The sequence below is a fragment of the Tamandua tetradactyla genome, chromosome 9, assembly GCF_023851605.1.
Source record: "Tamandua tetradactyla isolate mTamTet1 chromosome 9, mTamTet1.pri, whole genome shotgun sequence".
NCBI classification, from domain to species: domain Eukaryota; kingdom Metazoa; phylum Chordata; class Mammalia; order Pilosa; family Myrmecophagidae; genus Tamandua; species Tamandua tetradactyla.
In genome coordinates, this window is record NC_135335.1 from 91,709,389 (window position 1) to 91,728,216 (window position 18,828).

Here is an 18,828-nt window from a genome sequence, read left to right on the forward strand (position 1 = left end):
AGGACTCAAGACAGAAACATGTCAGCGTGAAAAATGAAGGCTAACAGATTTTGATGAAAACCAGATTGATTCCTAACAGCTGGGTTTTCATAAATCAGGCATCTATGAAATATAATAAAAACAAGTTGAATCATTAGGAAAGATCAAAACAACCTTACTGTATATCGGTATGAAACATACCTCAAGAGCTGTCCACTGGAGTTTGAAGAAAAAGTTCCCTGACATGCCATTGATCCAGAGCTCACATCCAGAATGACATCCATTTAGGCAAAAGGATTATTGATGAAATGGGAAGGATGCACCTATTTCCTCCATTAAGGTATTTGGAATTGAGGTGTTTTGCTATTAGGATAACTTTCAAACCTACAGAGTCCCAGCAGTCTCCAAGGGTATGGAATGGAGTGATGGACTTATTTGCTCATTTAGTTCTCATATTCTGTGGTTGCAATTGGTTACATTAAGCTGGAAATGTACCTAAGCCCAGGGTTATGATTCAGCCCAAAGATTGTTCTGTAGATGAGAGTTCCAAGGACTGGTCTCTCTGAGAATATTAATCTTCATGGGAAGAATGCTTGCATACTAATAAATGTGAAATTTATGGGTTTTATTTTACCTGTATTTCTGAACCCTAAGCCAATCAATCTTTGCTGTGCATACAGAACTACACACCTAATCTCTTTGACCATTACCTTTTCTGGCTCAACCATGGAAAAAACTTTCCAGCCTTTATGTAAATGTTAAAAAAAAAAAGTGAGATCCACTTTCATTCACTGAAAAGTGCATTTGAATCTCAACTTCTGGAGAAGACAAGCAGAAGCAACCATTCAACTGCTTCCCTGGCTTCCTCTTGGCCCTAGGAAGGTCTCAGTCACTTGAAGACTTTTACTCGAGCATAGATCAAGGAAGTTGGTAAATCAAGAAGAAAGAAGTATCCCAGCCAACAATGGCACTGAGGACATCATCACTTAAGCATGCAGTTCCCATGGCAACCCTATTACCAAAGATTGTGCCATTTATTCATCTCTATCAATCCAGACAAGAAGGAAGGGCAGTGAAATTCCTAAAAGTCAACTCTAAAAGCTGAACTTAAGCTCTGAAGAGCTGGATGCTATTACAGTTACATAATAAAGTGGCACAATTGATTTATTTAAACATTACCTCATTGGCAATAATAAATATGCTAAGATTGTACAGACATTAAACTGAGGAATGGTAATAAATTTCCTGCAGAAGGATATGTTGTGTCTCTTTGCACCATGAGTAAAACTATGCCATCCACTGTCTAACGAAATAACACACGCCCAGACTCCCGCACACATACATTTAAACAACTTTTAGAGGAAATGAGAAGCTTGTCTTCCAAACAATCAGTCGATAAGATTCTGCTCTGAGAATCATTAGCATCCAGAAAGAGCAGTTCACGCCATTTGATTCAGGTCCCAGATGTTTATAGAGCAAGATAAAAACTCATTGCTTAGGTAGAGAGCTGTTTTCTGTCACCTTTTTTCCTCCCTTTTTCTTTTAATTCATTTAAATGAAAAGCAGACATCCTTTGGCATACATTAATTATTTATTTTTTAATTTAATTTTAAAAATAAAGATTGAAAAGCCAACATGCTTTTAATGCCATTTTGTTACTGGACATCAGGCAAGAAAAGAACACAGATTTCTATGGAATAATGCATAAATAGAAAGCCTTGAGACTGTCATTTAAGATAAAGGTGTGTTATAAAAGTAATGGGCATGAAAAGGACAACTGCAAAGAACAGGTGATAGAATGTGTTTATGGGTATGTTGGGACAGGCCAGTGCAAAGCAGAGGTAATAGGAGGAAGGAGGAAAAAGAAGCTGCGAAACTGAAAAGGGTAAATAAGCACAATAGAAAAAAAAAATACAGTGCAGAGAAAACATGAAACCTAATATGATATAGTAAAGGCTATTACCAGGAACCCCTTTGATAATAAGAATTTAGTGGAAAGCTTGAGACAATTAAATTATAGTATTTACTAATCTCAATCAAAATAGTAAACTGACTCTGGTTTTCTGTCATACTAAATGTAATTTTTAAAAAAGTCTGTCTCTCTTGAAGGATACTACTATCCTAGCAATATTAATCCATAAACAAACAAACAAAAAGTCATCAGAAAACCCAAGTTGAAAATCCAGTTGACAATGAAATCAGTTAAAAATCTTAGGTTGAAAGACCACTTAATGTGTCTGTGTTTTAAGGATGTATACTATTTTTAAAGATATTTGGATAAATAAAATCTAAATTAAGCTGAGATTTTATATCTAAGTCCCCTCAATAGAAACCTGTTACAGAGATGAGAAATACATTTTCTCAGCCAGAAAGATTTTTAAGCAAATTAAACATTAACCCCAGGAAGGAGATGGGATGATCTGAGATCAAGTACAGCAAAGTTGGGGTCCCCTAGCAATAAGAGAAAGACCATCAAAAGAACTATTTCTAAAACTCTTACCCTTCTAAAAGTTTATGCACTCTTAACAGTATGTAATAGTATCTTAGAACCATTTCCTGGGTCCCTGAAAGAATGTTAAATCTTGAATCCTTGGAAAGTTTTTCCACATCAGTAAATTCTTCCTTATCCAGTTTTGTGTTCTGTCCCTTCTTGAACCTTCACCCTCAGAATATAGCCCTTCACATACCCTCTTGGTCCCCGAGAGGATGCTGGGGCTAGGCCTTACAACTCCTTCTTGGTATAGTACCTTTCCTCCCGTTCCCAGGCCCAGCACATCCTTGGCCAGATCATGATGTATCTTATCCCTTGATTTTATCCCCTAGCCACAAGGGGAGATAAGGACACTTCTGCAAGTCCAGAGGGTTAAGAAGAATCAAGGGATTTATAATTTTAGAGACAGCCCCATCCCAGGTGTGAGTGTGCCATCTTTCTCAATGAGAGCTTGGACCTTGGCTGAGCAAACAAGTGCTGTTTGAGCATCCATCCTTCTCTGGAGCTATGCTACACTTATGCTTAAGTGCTGGGCCTCATCCTCAATTTCATTTTGTTTTATTTTATTGCCCTCCAAGTGCAAAAAGTGAGGCTCTATTTATGTGCAACTAAGAAGACCTTCTGGCTCTCACACTTAACTTTTCATTGCTAATTAATCATGCTACCCTTTCACTATCTTTTTTCCAAAACATCATTTGCCCCCTAGCAACAGCCATCTAATTCTGAGGTCCTAATAATTAGTATTTCCCCCATATTATCAAATACTCAGTAGATTGCATCCACTAGTGCACTTCCTTCTACCAGTTTGCCATACTAGTTCAACACTGGTGTATGTTTTAACAATTGTACTGCTACCCTATATGAAAAATCTTAAGTGCTCATCCACACCAGGTATGATTGGATGGTGACTGGCAGTCACACATTGTTTGGTGACTGGCAGTATCCAGTTCTATGATTTATTTTAGTATCTTCTTTGTTTGAGTATCCCTGATACCTACTGTTGCAGGTTTGTTCCCCCAGGAAACAAACTTGGAGCAGGAAATATGCTTGAGATCAGCATCTGTGAAAGAAGGAAGGAAGCAGGTTTGGACATACAGAAAAACAAGGCTGTGATGCAGGCTAAACAAAGGCCTCAGCCAACTCCATGAAGCTTGCTTAGACTTTCACTTGTCCCAAGTCCACACTTGAGGTACAAATTCTGGAGCCAGTTTTCTATAGAGGGATTATGGCCCCTTTCATCTAACTTTAACCTGGCATGTTCCATATGATCCCGAAAGGTTAGAATTTGTGGCCAGCCTTCAATCTTCCACCCAGTTCTCTCTTTTTTCCATCTACTCAATTTATCATATCCCAGAACACTGTTTAGTGTATACAAATATTGAAAAAGGTATATAATAAAAACTTATTAATCTCTTCCTTATACAAAACACAGTATTAAGTAATGTGTGTGAGGTGCATTCCCACAGCTTTTTGTGTCAAGCCTCCAATTTTATGATGCTAAGTTTTCCAGAATCTTCATTGTATATTAAGAGATAAAAACCTCCTTATATAAACATATCTAAATGTATCAAAAACAATAATAATATGTATGTGGGTGGTGGATATTTGCAATGATTGAAAGGTAGCTGTACCAGTTTGTTATATACCCAAGAAAAGCCATGTTTTAATCCTGGTCCAGTTTTGTGGGGCCAGACCTATTGTTTAGGGTGGGAAGCTTTGACTGGATTGTTTCTATAGAGACGTGGCACACCTAATTGTGAGCATGACCTTTGATTAGATGGAGCTGTGACTCCACCCATTTAAAGTAGGTCTTCATTAGTGTACTGGAGCCCTTAAAAAGGGGAAACATTTTTGAGAAAGTTCAGGGCTAACACAAGACTCAGATGCTTGGAGATGCAGAAAGAAAATGCCCCCCTGGGCAGCTATTTGAAACCAGAAGCCAAAGGACCAGCAGATGACAGCCACACACTTCCCATCTGACAGAGGTGTTCTGGTCCTTTGGCTTTTCTTGAGTCAAGGTATCATTCTCTGGATGCCTTAGTTTAGACATCATTATGGCCTTAGAACTGTAAACATGTAACATAATAAATTCCCTTTTTAAAATCTATTCCATTTTTGGGTATATTACAGTTCAGCAGTTTTAACAAACCAAAACAGTGGCCAATAGCAACAATAGAAATGTTTGGGTTTGGGGATGGTGCTTCACCTTGAAGAATCTGAAATATTTAATTTCATCCTAAAGACGAAGCCAGCCAAGATGGGGTTAGAAGAAATACTCAGAAGTTTAAGATATGTGAATTCCCCTAGGATGTAAGAGCAGAAATGTAGAAAAGACTGAGGAGACAGTGGAAGATGGAGAGATGAGGGGCCTGATTAGAAGCTCATCTGAGAAGAATCCTGCACCAATTGAGAAATAATGATGAATTTCTTTTTGCTCATGATTAGACCTCACTTCTGGAAGGCCTAACTGAGGGTTAAATAAGCAATGCTTTCAACTACTTCACTCTGTCCTGATTCATGTTTTCCACAAAAAAATGCAGACATATCTGTCAATATTCCTAGTGTGGCAGTTAGGCTCAGGTGTCAGCTTGGCCAGGTGAAGATGCCTAGGTCTATTGCTGTGGACATGAGCCAATGGCATGTGAACCTCATCTGTTGCTGATTACATCTGCAGTAGGCTAGGAAGCATGCCTGCTGCTATGAATAGTGTTTGATTTAATTGGCTGGAAGCTTAAATGAGAGAGCTCAATGTAGCATAGCCCAAGCAGCTCAGCATACCTCATCTCAGCACTCAAAGCTCAGCCCAGGCCTTTGGAGATGCAGAAAGAAATCACCCCAGGGGAAGTTGTTGGAACCCAGAGTCCTGGAGAGAAAGCCAACAGAGATTACCCTGTGCCTTCCCATGTAAGAAAGAACCTCAGTTGAAAGTTAGCTGCCTTTCCTATGAAGAACTACGTATTTTTAATGAAATAAATCCCCTTTTACTAAAAGCCAATCCATCTTTCGTGTGTTGCATTCCAGCAGCTAGCAAACGAGAACAGATTTTGGTACTGAGAGTGGGGTGCTGCTGCAATTTGCAAATGTCAGTCATAGTGGACTAGTTTTTTGGGATGGATAAGGGGATAAGGGAAAGATTTTGGAGGAACTTTGAAAAGAATGATGGAGAAGTCCTGGAGTACCTGAAGAGATTGTTGGTGTAAACAGAATCACTGACAATCTGACAAAAGGGAACACAAAAGGGATAAATTGGAGTTTGCAGAGTGAGAACCATGGAAGTTTGGGTCTGAAGCCAAGAAACCTCAGGCCAGGAGAGTGAACTCACCCATATACATGGAGAGCACACCTGGAGAGTGCTAAGATGGCGGCTTAGCAAGGTGTGGGATTTAGTTCATCCTCCAGAACAACTGCTGAATAGCCAGGAACAGTACAGAACAACTGCTGGGGCCATGTCAGTTGGCCCAGCAGTGTACCCCAGTCTGGACCAACTGCACCAGCTGTGAGCCGACCCAGAACTGGGAGTTCCCCAAGCCATGGTGGCTGGTGCCCCTCCCCCACAGGCTGCTTCCCAGAGGGGAAAGGAAAGGGACTTTACTAGTAGCAGGGGCTGAGCACAACTAAGCTCCAATTGTGGAATTAATCAACAAATTCTGACTACTAAAATAGGCCCCCAGCTCAGCTGAACCTTGAGTCAAAGCAGAGGTTGCTGATTTTTGCCCTGACACTGAGGGGGCAGGGCTGATGGAAAAAGTAAAAAGAAATAAAGAAACAGAGGTTTTTTGGATCAGACAGCACATAATACTTGAAAAGGTCTGGGCCCTGAAGGAAAGGAGGGGGCATATAGGATCTAAAGGTACACAAAGCAACATACCAACTTGTGCTCTTGATTGGCAAACCCGAGGAATGGGGGTCCTTCTCTGAAAAGGATTTTTTTCTTTCTTTTTAGTGGCTGTGTTTCTATGGCTTGACTGCCTTTGGATACAGCAGCAGGGCTTCTCAGGCTGCAAGTGCCCCAGCATAGGCAGAATTAAGCTTGTTTGAGTGTTTGTCTGGAGCCTGTGCCTTCCCCAGGAGAGGGGTGGGGCCCAGTTCAGGTGGATTCCCTTCCTCAAGGTATTCAGGCCTCAGGGTTTGGAAAATTGATGCAATTAAAGCCAGCCTACAACCTATCCTCAGTCTCCACCATGTTCCCAGCAGGGAGATTCTGCTGAAGTTAAAGGTACAGCATCACCTTATGCTGGTGGGACCTGCAGGCAGAAAAACATGACATACTGGGCAGGATAGGAAAAACAAGAGTCCAGAGACTTCATAGGAAAGTCTTTCAACCTGCTGAGTCTCATCCTCAGGGAAAACTAATGCAGGTGATTCTTTCTTCCTGACAGGAGGCCAGTTTGGTCTGAGAAAATCTGGCTGGGGTCTATAATACTTAAGTAGACCCTCTTAAGGGTGGAGGAGAAAAGGCACCATACAGGCAGGGCAAGAAATAAGAAAACAAGAACTGAAAAAAAATAAACAAAACCTAGCTAGTGGTCCAGAATAAGTTGAACTGAATGTCAAAGAACAGATGGACAACAAAGTCATCCAGCAAGAAAATCCTAGGGAAAAGAAGTGAAAACACTCTCCAGAATCAACTAATTAAGGTAATTAAATGCCTAGACACCAGCAAAAAATAACAAATCACACTAGGAAAATTGAAGATATGGCCCAGCCAACAGAACAAACCAACAATTCAAATCAGATACAGGAGTTGAAGCAATTAATTCAGAATGTTTGAACAGACATGGAAAATCTCATTAAAAATCAAGTCAATGAATTGAGGGAGGATATAAAGAAGGCAAGGAATGAACAAAAAGAAGAAATTGAAAGTCTGAAAAACAACTCACAGACTTATGGGAATGAAAGGCACAGTAGAAGAGATAAAAAAAAAAACAATGGAAACCTACAATGTCAGATTTCAAGAGGCAGAAGATAGGATTAGTGAACTGGAGGATGGAACATCTGAAATCCAACAAGCAAAAAAATATATAGGGAAAAGAATTTTAAAAATATGAGCAGGGAATTGAATGACAACATGAAGCACATGAATATACGTGCTGTGGGTGTCCCAGAAGGAGAAGAGAAGGAGAAAGGAGGAGAAAAATAATGGAGGAAATTATCACTGAAAATTTCCTAACTCTCATAAAAGACTTACAGATCCAAGAAACTGCAGATCCAAGAAGTGCAATGTACCCCAAACAGAATAGCTCCAAATAGACATACTCCAAGACATTTACTAATCAGAATATCAGTTGTCAAAGAGAAAGAGAGAATCTTGAAAGCAGCAAGAGAAAAGCAATCCATCACATATAAGGGAAGCCCAATAAGACTATGTGTAGATTTCTCAGCAGAAATCATGGAGGCAAGAAGACAGTGGGATGATATATTTAAATTGCTAAAAGAGAAAAACTGCTAACCAAGAATTCTATATCCAGCAAAATTGTCCTTCAAAAATGAGGAAGAAATCAAAACATTTTCAGACTAAAAATCACTGAGAGAATTTGTGACCAAGAGACCAGCTCTGCAAGAAATACTGAAAGGAGCACTAGAGGCAGATAGGAAAAGACAGGAGAGAGAGATGTGGAGAAGAGAGTAGAAATGAACATTACCAGTAAAGGTAAAAAGAAGAAAAATTATATACGACATATAAAATCCAAAAGGCAAAATGGTAGAAGAAAGTACTGCCCCTACAGTAATAACACTAAATGTTAATGGATTAAACTCCCCAATCAAAAGGCATAGACTGGCAGAATGGATTAAAAAACAGGACCCATCTATATGCTGTCTACAGGAAACACATCTTAGACCCAAGGATAATCATAGGTTGAAAATGAAAGGTTGGGAAAAAAGTATTTCATGCAAATAACAATCAGAAAAGAGCAGGAGTAGTGTGCTGGTTTCGAAGGATGTATGGACCCTAGAAAAGCCACGTTTAATCAAAATCCCATTTCATAAAGATAGAATAATCCCTATTCAATACTGTATGTTTGACACTGTGATCAGATCATCTCTCTGGAATGTGATTTGATCAAGAGTGGTTGCTAAGCTGGATTAGGTGATGACATGTCTCCACCCATTTGGATGGGTCTTGACAAGTTTATGGAGTCCTATAAAAGAGGAAACATTTTGGAGAATAAAAGAGATTCAGAGAACAGAGCAGAACAACATAGCCACAAGAAACAGAGTCCACCAGCTAGCGACCTTTGGAGATGAAGAAGGAAAATGTCTTCCCGGGAGTTTCATGAAACAGGAAGCCAGGAAAAGAAGCTAGATGATGCTGTATTTGCCATGTGCCCTTGCATATGAGAAAGGAACTCTGACCATGTTCACCATGTGCCTTTCCAGATGAGTGAGAAACTCTGAGTGTTCACCATGTGCCTTCTCATTTGAGAGAGAAACCCTGAACTTCATTGGCCTTCTTGAACCAAGGTATCTTTCCCTGGATGCCTTAGATCGGACATTTCTATAGACTTGTTTTAAATGGGACATTTTCTTAGCCTTGGAACTGTAAACTAGCATCTGATTAAATTCCCCTTTTTAAAAGCTATTCTGTTTATGGTATATTGCATTCTGGCAGCTAGCAAACTAGAACAGATTTTGGTACTGGGACTGGGGTGGTGCTGCTATGGTTTGCAAATACCAATCATGTTGGAATGTTTTTTTAAATGGATAAGGGAAAATTTTTGGAGGAGTTGTGAGGCACTTGATAGAGAATGCCTAGAATGCTTTGAAGAGACTGTTGATAGAATTATAGACTCTAAAGATACCTCTGACCAGGCTCTAGATAGAAATGAGACATGTGTCATTACAGACTGGAAGGAAGGCAATCCTTGTTTTAAAATTGCAGATAATCTGGCAAAGTTGACTGGTGGCTTTGTTTGGAAGGCAAGTTTTAAGAGGCATGAACTTGGATATTTAGCAGAAGAGATCCCCAAATTAAATGTCGAAAGTGCAGCCTGGTTTCTCCTCACAGCTTATAGTGAAATATGACAGCGAAGAGATAAGCTGAAAACTGAACTCCTGGGTACAAAGAAACCAGAAATTGAACTTTTGGAAAATTCTGGGCCTCCAGAAAGGGAGACCACAAAGAATAGTGCCCCACATGAGATCTTGGTCAAATGTGAAACCAGTCAGCCACTTCAGAGAAAGCCAGGATTGGACATGGAGTTATCCAGGAAGGATTTGTGGAAACTCCTTATGTCTGATGGGAATGATCCAAGGCTACTGCCTAGAAAGCCAACAAGAGTGCTGTGGGGTCTGCATAAACAGAGCCTCTGCCAGTCTGGACTTGGGCATTCAGAGAAGGGACACATTGGAGGAAAAATAACTTCAGAGGCAAAACCATGGAGACTGGGGTTTGAAGTCAAGAAGCCTCAGGCTAGGACAGTGGACCCACCCAAGCCCATGGAGAGGGTGAGTTTGCCCCAAAGGCAGAGAATGGGCCTTCCAGCTCATTGCAGTGGAAGAGTCATGCCACCTCAGGCCTTGGAGAGGGTGAAGCACATTTCTTGGGGTTTGGGGAGAGCCTGGCTGCCACAAAATGGAGGGGCTGAATATGTGCCCTGGAGATGGCAGAGAGCCTGGGTGTAACCCTGATCCTTGGAGAGGGTGGAGCCAAGAAAAAGATGGCCTCCCCAATATTCCCCAAGGTTGCATTTGGAGAGAGGCAAGCCTTTGCATAGGCCCTTGAAAAGGGTGGGGCTGCCACATTCAGAAGTCCCAAAGATAAATGATCCTCAGACTTTGAAATCTAATGGACTTTGCCCTGCAGGTTTTCAAGACTGTATGGGTACAGTGACCCCTGTGTTCTTTCCTCCCTATGGAAATGCATATATGTATCCCATGATTATTTCTCCTTTGCATGTTGGCAGCAAATAACTTGCTATGAGTTTTCAAAGTCCAGAGCAAATGGAGAAAATTTTGCCTTAGGACATTCCATCCCTTTAACTAACTTTGATGAGACTTTGTAATAGTTTTGATCTTGTATTGTATTTGATTGTTACTGAAATGCTTAAAAATTTTCTGATGTTCTGATGGAATGAATGTATTTTGTATATGGGGAAAATATGTCTTTTGTAGGGTCCAGAGGGTGGAATGTGCTGGTTTGAAGAATGTATGGACCCTAGAAAAGCCATGTTTTAATCAAAACCCCATTTCATAAAGGTAAAATAATCCCTATTCAACACTGTATGTTTGACACTGTAATCAGATCATCTCCTTGGAGATGTGATTTAATCAAGAGTGGTTGTTAAGCTGGATTAGGTGATGACATTTCTCCACCCATTTGGGCGGGTCTTGATAAGTTTCTGGAGCCCTATAAAAGAGGAAACATTTTGGAGAATGAGAGATTCAGAGAGAGCAGAGCAGAATGACATAGCCATGAGAAGCAGAATCCACCAACCAGCAACCTGAAGAAGGAAAATGTCTCCCCAGGAGCTTCACAAAACAGGAAGCCAGGAGAAGAAGCTAGCAGTTGATACCATGTTCACCATGTGCCCTTCCAGATGAAAGAGAAACTCTGACTTGTTCACCATGTGCCTTCTCACTTGAGAGAGAAACCTTCTTGAACCAAGGTATATTTCCTTGGATGCCTTAGATCAGACATTTCTATAGACTTGCTTTAAATGGGATATTTTCTTGGCCTTGGAACTGTAAATGAGCATCTGATTAAATCCCCCTTTTTAAAAGCCATTCTGTTTCTGGTATATTGCATTCCAGCAGCTAGCAAACTAGAACAAGTAGCTATACTAATAGCCAACAAATTAGACTTCAAATGTAAAACAGTTAAAAGAGACAAAGAAGGAAACTATGTATTAATAAAAGGAACAATTCAACAAGAAGACATAACAATCATAAATATTTATGCACCAAGCCAGAATGCTCCAAAATATATGAGGCAAACACTGAAAAGAGAAATAGACACATCTATCATAATAGTTGGAGACTTCAATTCCCCACTCTCATCAATGGACAGAATATCTAGACAGAGGTTCAATAAAGAAACAGAGAATTTGAATAATACAATAAATGATCTAGACTTAACAGAGATTTATAGAACATTACACCCCACAACAGCAAGACACATCTTTTTCTCAAGGGCTCATGGATCATTCTCAAGGATAGACCATATGCTGGGTCACAAAGCAAGTCTCAATAAATTTAAAAAGATTGAAATCATGCAAAACACTTTCTCATATCATAAAGGAATGAAGTTGGAAATCAATAATAGGTAGAGTGCAAGAAAATTCACAAATATATGGAGGCTCAATGACACACTCCTAAACAACAAATGGGTTAAGGAAGAAATTACAAGAGAAATCAGTAAATATCTCAAGACAATTGAAAATGAAAACACAACATATCAAAATTTATGGGATGCAGCAAAGACAGTGCTAAGAGGGAAATTTATTGCCCTAAATGCCTGTATCAAAAAAGAAGAAAGGGCAAAAATTGAGGAATTAACTTCCCACTTGGAAGAACTAGAGAAAGAACAGCAAACTAACCCCAAAGCATTAAAATGGAAAGAAATAACAAAGATTAGAGTAGAAACAAATGAAGTTGAGAACATGAAAACAATAGAGAAAATAAACAAAATCGGAAGTTGGTGCTATGAGAAAATCAATAAGATTGATGGACCCTTAGCACAGTTGACAAAAAGAAGAAAAAAGAGAATGCAAATATATAAAATCAGAAATGGAAGAAGAGACATAACGACTGACCCCACAGAAATAAAGGAAGTAATGAAAGCATACTATGAACAACTTTATGCTAATAAACTCAACAATGTAGATGAAATGGACAACTTTCTAGAAAGGCATGAACAATCAAAATTGACTCAAGAAGAAACAAACCAATCACAAGTAAAGAAATTGAATCAGTCATTGAGAAGCTCCCCAAAAAGAAAAGTCTGGGAACAGATGGCTTCACATGTGAATTCTATCAAACATTCAAGAAAGAATTAGTACCAATCCTGCTCAAAGTCTTCAAAAAAATTGAAGAGGAGGGAAAGCTACCTAACTCATTTTACAAAGCCAACATCACCCTCATAATAAAGCCAAAGATATTATGAAAAAAAAAAAACTGCAGACCAATCTCTCTAATGAATATAGATGAAAAAATCCTCAACAAAATTCCAGCAAATCAAATCCAGCAGCACATTAAGAGAATTATACACCATACCCAACTAGGATTCATCCCAGGTATGCAAGGATGGCTCAGCATAAGAAAATCAATTAATGCAATACACCATATCAACAAATCAAAGCAGAAAAACCACATGATCATTTCAATTGATGCAGAAAAGGCATTTGACAAAATTCAATATCCTTTCCTGTTGAAAACACTGCAAGGGATAGGGATAGAAGGGAACTTCCTCAAAATGATAAAGGAAATATATGAAAAGCCCACAGCTAACATCATCCCCATTGGGGAAAAACTGAAAACTTTCTCCCTAAGATCAGGAGCAAGACAAGAATGTCCACTACACCACTGTCATTCAACATTGTGTTAGAAGTTCTAGCCAGAGAAAGTAGACAAGAAAAAGAAATACAAGGCATCAAAATTAGAAAGGAAGAAGGAAAACTATCACTGCTTGCAGATGATATGATACTATATGTCAAAAACCCCAAAAAATCCACAGCAAAACTGTTAGAGCTAATAAATGAGTACAGCAAAGTGGCAGGTTACAACATCAACACTCAAAAATCTGTAGTATTTCTATACACTAGTAATGTACAATCTGAGGGGGAAAATCAAGAAAAAGTTCCATTTACAATTGCAATCAAAAGAATAAAATACTTAGGAATAAATTTAACTAAAGAGACAAAAGACCTATACAAAGAAAACTATAAGGAATTGTTAAAAGAAATCACAGAAGACCTAAATAAATAGAAGGGCATACTGTATTCATGGATTAGAAGACTAAATATAGTTAAGATGTCAATTCTACCTAAATTGATTTACAGATTCAATGCAATACCAGTTAAAATCCCAAAAACTTACTTTTTAGAAGTAGAAAAACCAATAACCAAATTTATCTGGAAGGGCAGGGTGTCCCAAATAGCTAAAAGTATCCTGAGAAAGAAAAATGAAGTTAGAGGTCTCATGCTACCTGACTTTAAGGTGTATTATGAAGTTACAGTGGTCAAAACAGCATGGTGCTGGCATTAAGATAGATATACTGACCAATGGAATCAAATTGAATGTTCAGATATAGGCCCTCTCAGCTATGGACAATTGATTTTTGATAAGGCAGTCAAAACAATTCATCTGGGACAGAACAGTCCCTTCAATAAATGGTGCCTTGAGAACTGGATATCCATATGCAAAAGAATGAAGAGGATCTCACACCCTATACAAAAATTAACTCAAAATGGATCAAAGACCTAAACATTAGATCTAAGACCACAAAACTGTTAGAAGAAAATGTAGGGAAATAGCTTATAAATCTTATAATAGGAGGCAGTTTCCTAGACCTTACACTCAAAGCATGAGCATTGAAGAAATAAATGGGAACTCCTCAAAATTAAACACTTCTCTGCATCAAAGAACTTCATCAAGAAAGTAAAAAGACATCCTACACAATGGGAGACAATATTTGGAAATGATATATCAGAGGAAGGCCTAGTATCCAGAATATATAAAGAGATTGTTCAACTCAACAACAAAAAGACAGACAATCCAATTACAAAATGGGCAAAAGTCTTGAACAGACACTTCTCAAAAGAGGAAATACAAATGGCCAAAAGGCACATGAAAAGATGCTCAACTTCCCTGGCTATCAGGGAAATGCAAATCAAAACCACAATGAAATATCATTCCACACATACCAGAATGGTCATTGTCGATAAAACAGAAAACGACAAGTGCCGGAGAGGATGTGGAGAAAGAGGCACCCTTATCCACTGTTGGTAGGAATGTCAAATGGTACAACTGCTGTGGAAGGCAGTTTGGTGGGTCCTCAGAAAGCTAAGTATAGAATTGCCATATGACCCGGCAATACCATTGCTAGGTATCTACTCAGAGGACATGCGGGCAAGGACATGAATGGACATTTGCACACCAATGTTTACAGCAGCATTATTTACAATTGCAAAGAGATGGAAACAGCCAAATGTCCATCAACAGATGAGTGGCTAAACAAGCTGTGGTTTATACATACAATGTAATATTATGCAGCTGTAAGACAGAATAAGTTATAAAGTATATAACAACATGGATGGACCTTAAGGACATTATGCTGAGTGAGATTAGCAAGAAACAAAAGGACAAATACTGTATGGTCACACTGATAATGAACTGGCATTAGCGAATAAACTTGGAGAATTTCATTGGTAACAGAGACCATCAGGAGATAGAAATAGGGTAAGATATTGGGTAATTGGAGCTGAAAAGATACAGATTGTGCAACAGGACAGATTATAAAAACTCAGAAATGGATAGCACAATACTACCTAACTGTAATACAATCATAGTAGAACACTGAATGAAGCTGAATGTGAGAATGATAGAGGGAGGAGGGCTGGGGGCATGAATGAAATCAGAAAGGAAGATAGATGATAAAGACTGAGATGATATAATATATAATATAGGAATGCCTAGAGTGTATAATGATAGTGACTAAATGTACAAATTTTAAAAGTTTTTGCATGAGGAAGAACAAAGGAATGTCATTACTACAGGGTGTTGGAAATAGATGTAATTAATATTTTAAAATTTTAACTTATGTGTAAGACTAAAGCAAAAAATGTTTACTTGGTACATAAACATGGAGAGGGTGAGTTTGCCCTGAAGGGCAAGAGGACGAGTCTCCCACCTTGTTGTAGTGGAAGAGTCATGCAGCCTCAGGCCTTGGAGAAGGTACAGCACACTCCTTGGGGACTGGGGAGAGTCTGGCTACCACCACATGGAGGTTTTGAGCATGCACCCTGGAACTGGCAGACAGACCAGGTATGACCCCAGTGCTTGAAAAGGGTGAAGCTGAGAAAATGGTGGCCTCTTCAACATCCTCCAAGGTTGATTTGGAAAGAGGCAGGCTGCTGCCTAGGCCCTTAGAAAGGGTGTGGCTGCTACTTTCCAACGCTGAAGGATAAATGACTTTCAGACTTGGAAATCCAATGGCGCTTGCCCTGCAGGTTTTGAAAACTGTTTGGGTCTTGTAACTACTGTGTTCCTTCCAATTTCTTCCTATGGAAATGAAAATCTGTATCCTGTGAACATCCTCCTTTGCATATTGTCACCAGATAACTTGTTTTGAGATTCATAGGTCCACAGCCAGAAGAGAATTTTTGTCACTTTAATATCATTTAAGATGATGGTATAGTTGACAAGGGGTGGACATGTGGTAGTTAGGTTCAGGTGTCAACTTGGCCAGGTGAAAGTACCTAGTTTATTGCTATGGACGTGAACCTCATCTGTTGCTGATTACATCTGCAGTCAGCTAGGAGATGTTCCTGCTACAGTGACTGATGTTTGATTTAATTGGCTGGAAGCTTAAATGAGAGAATTCAATGTAGCACAGCCAATCAGCTCAGCATACCTTATTTCAGCACTCACAGCTCATCCCAGGCCTTTGGAGATGCAGAAAGGAATCACCACAGGGAAAGTTGTTGGAACCCAGAGGCCTAGAGAGAAGGCCAGCAGAGATCACCCTGTGCCTTCCCATGTAAGAAAGAACCTCAGTTGAAAGTTAGCTGCCTTTCCTCTGAAGAACTACATGTTTTTAATGAAATAAATCCCCTTTTATTAAAAGTCAATCCATCTCTGGTGTGTTGCATTCTGGCAGCTAGCAAACTAGAACACCTAGTAAGCCCCATTGTGGTGGTTTGACTCATGTACTCCACCAAAAGACATGTTCTTTATCTTAATCCATTTTCCTATGGATGTGAACCCATTTGCAAATAGGATCTTTTGAAGATGTTCTTATTAGTTAAGAGATGGCCAAACTGAATCAGGGTGTGTCTTAATCTTTAATATCTGAGGCTTCATAAAGAGAAAACTCATAGTCAGCCAGAAAAAGACACAGAAATTAGACAAAAATCAGCAGAAACTGGAAGAGCAGAAACAAGGAGAGACACAGAGAGAGAGAGAGCTCTCCATGTGACAGAAGAGACCTTGGGACCCAAGGATTGTTACAAGACAGCATCAGAACTTCAGGGAGAAAGCAAGGCCTTGCTGATACCTTGATTTTGAACTTCTAGTCTTTGAAACTGTGAGACAGTAAATCCTTGTTGTAAAGTCAACCAGTATGTGGCATTTGTCGTAGCAGCTCTGGCAAACTAAGTTACCCATTTAGTGTTATTTTCAAAGGGATTAGGCATCAGCTGAGCCTATTTGATAATCTTCCTGTTCAAAAACCATGTGATTCCTAAATTCTCATCTTTAAAGTCATTCCTCCAATATAAAGTACTGATTACCCAAAGAAGGAAACTAAACTGCAATTGTTTCATTAAAGACCATTAGTTCTGTTCATCACATGGGTAAAGAATAAAAAGCAGGTGGTGCAAGGGAAGTTCAGTGGTAGAATTCTCACCTGCCCTGCAGGAGACCCAGGTTTGATTCCCAGCATGCACTTTTCAAAAAACAAACAAACATGCAAAACAAAGGAAAAAACAAAAAAGCAACAAAAATTCAAAAAAATGGTGCTGCAACAGGACATTCACATGGAAAAAGAATGAAATGTGACCCCTGCCATACAGCATACAAAAGAAAAAAAAACTGAATAAATAAAAAGCATCAGACTTAAAGCTAAAAAACGGTCTTTGGATTCTTGCTCCACCATGCACTATGTAAACTAAGTTAATCACTGAGTTTCTTTAGGCTTTTGATTCTTCACCTGCAATATGAAAATAATAGTTACCTCACGGTACTATAAGGATTTAATGAGATCCTAAGTCTGAAAGCATAGAGCAGAATATCTGATGCACATTATGTACTAAATTACTTGTTTTAGGAACAGGACATTGAACAGTCAAGTTTAATGGAGTTTATGGCAGATAGTACTATTTATCTAACCAATTGCCATTCTCCATTTTCTTTAGCAAGAAAATTTTTTTGATGATGACAATAGACCCAGATTAAAATAATCTTCACTTCCATGGACTGTGTACCTCTGGACATGAGCAAATGAACTCATATTTCTTCAAGTCAAAATAGTTGAGATCCCATTGCCTATCACCAAATACAATCCTAACTGAAGGAGGGAAAGAAGGGGAACAAGAGAAGGCTGGCTGGTGTTTACAGAGTCATAAGAACAGTGCCTAAATGGGTAGAGAAAGTGTAAAAGGGAGAAGGTGGAGGATCATTATAAAAAATAATAATAATAAAATTTAGACAGCCTTTGCATTTGCCTAGCCCAACTCTTTGGAAATGCCTGATGACTTATTTACCAGAATGGTGGGATTTAACAGTCTGCACAGCAAGAATCAATGCCCCTACCTACTTTATTCCCTTTTGAAATAGCCACCACATTGATTATATTTCTTTGTTTCTCTACAGAAAAGTGCTCTTTGCTGCCATGTTTCTAGGTTATTTGGTGCAAACTCATTTAATAACTTTTAAATTAATTTTGAACCAGTTATTATGCTTGTTTCAAAAGGCCTTTTCATTGCCAAGCAAACAGAGAATGATGAAAATGTCTGGATTCACTTTGGTCCAAGAACAATGGATATTTATGTGTTTTCAGTTCTAAGTCAAAACATGACCGGGTGTGGTTTCACTTTTAAAGATATTCCCATTGATTTTAAGTTCATCTTAAAAGTGCCCATGAGAAAATTGTCAATTATTTATAGAAACCAAAGTGGCAGAAATTTGCTGATCCCTTACCATCTCATCCTACATCCTGAAGTATCAGCTCCATAAACTCAATAAGTACCTTCTGGAGAAACATCACTTTGGGTTAATCATGTCATAATCATATCCCATAGCAAGGCAAGGAAAAAAGCATGGTACCAGGGTGTGGTAGTTAGATTCAGATGTCAGGTTGGCTAGGTGAGGGTGCTTAGCTCTATTGCTATAGACATGAGCCAAGGGCAGGTGAACCTCAATGGTTGTTAATTATATCTGCAGTCAGCTAGGAGGCATGCCTGCTGCAATGAATGATGTTTGATTTAATTGGCTGGTGCTTAAATGAGAGAGCTCAATTTAGCACAGTCCAAGCAGCTCAGCATACCTCATCTCAGTGCTCACAGCTCAGCCCAGGCCTTTGGAGACGGAGAAAGAAATCACGCCAGGGAAAGTTGTTGGAACCCACAGGCCTGGAGAGAAGGCCAGCAGAGATCACCCTGTGCATTTCCACATAAGAAAGAACCTCAGGGCTATACTAATAT

At 39.1% G+C, this 18,828-nt stretch overlaps 1 long non-coding RNA gene across 1 annotated transcript in view; it reads right to left on the reverse strand.

Moving 5' to 3' along the window:
- Positions 1-3,467: 3,467 nt before the first annotated feature.
- Positions 3,468-18,828, reverse strand: part of LOC143646207 (uncharacterized) — a 34,052-nt gene continuing 18,691 nt past the window's right edge. Inside the window, exon 3 of the long non-coding RNA XR_013157381.1 lies at positions 3,468-3,530. This is a non-coding gene — a long non-coding RNA (uncharacterized LOC143646207). The remainder of the gene's footprint in view (positions 3,531-18,828) is intronic.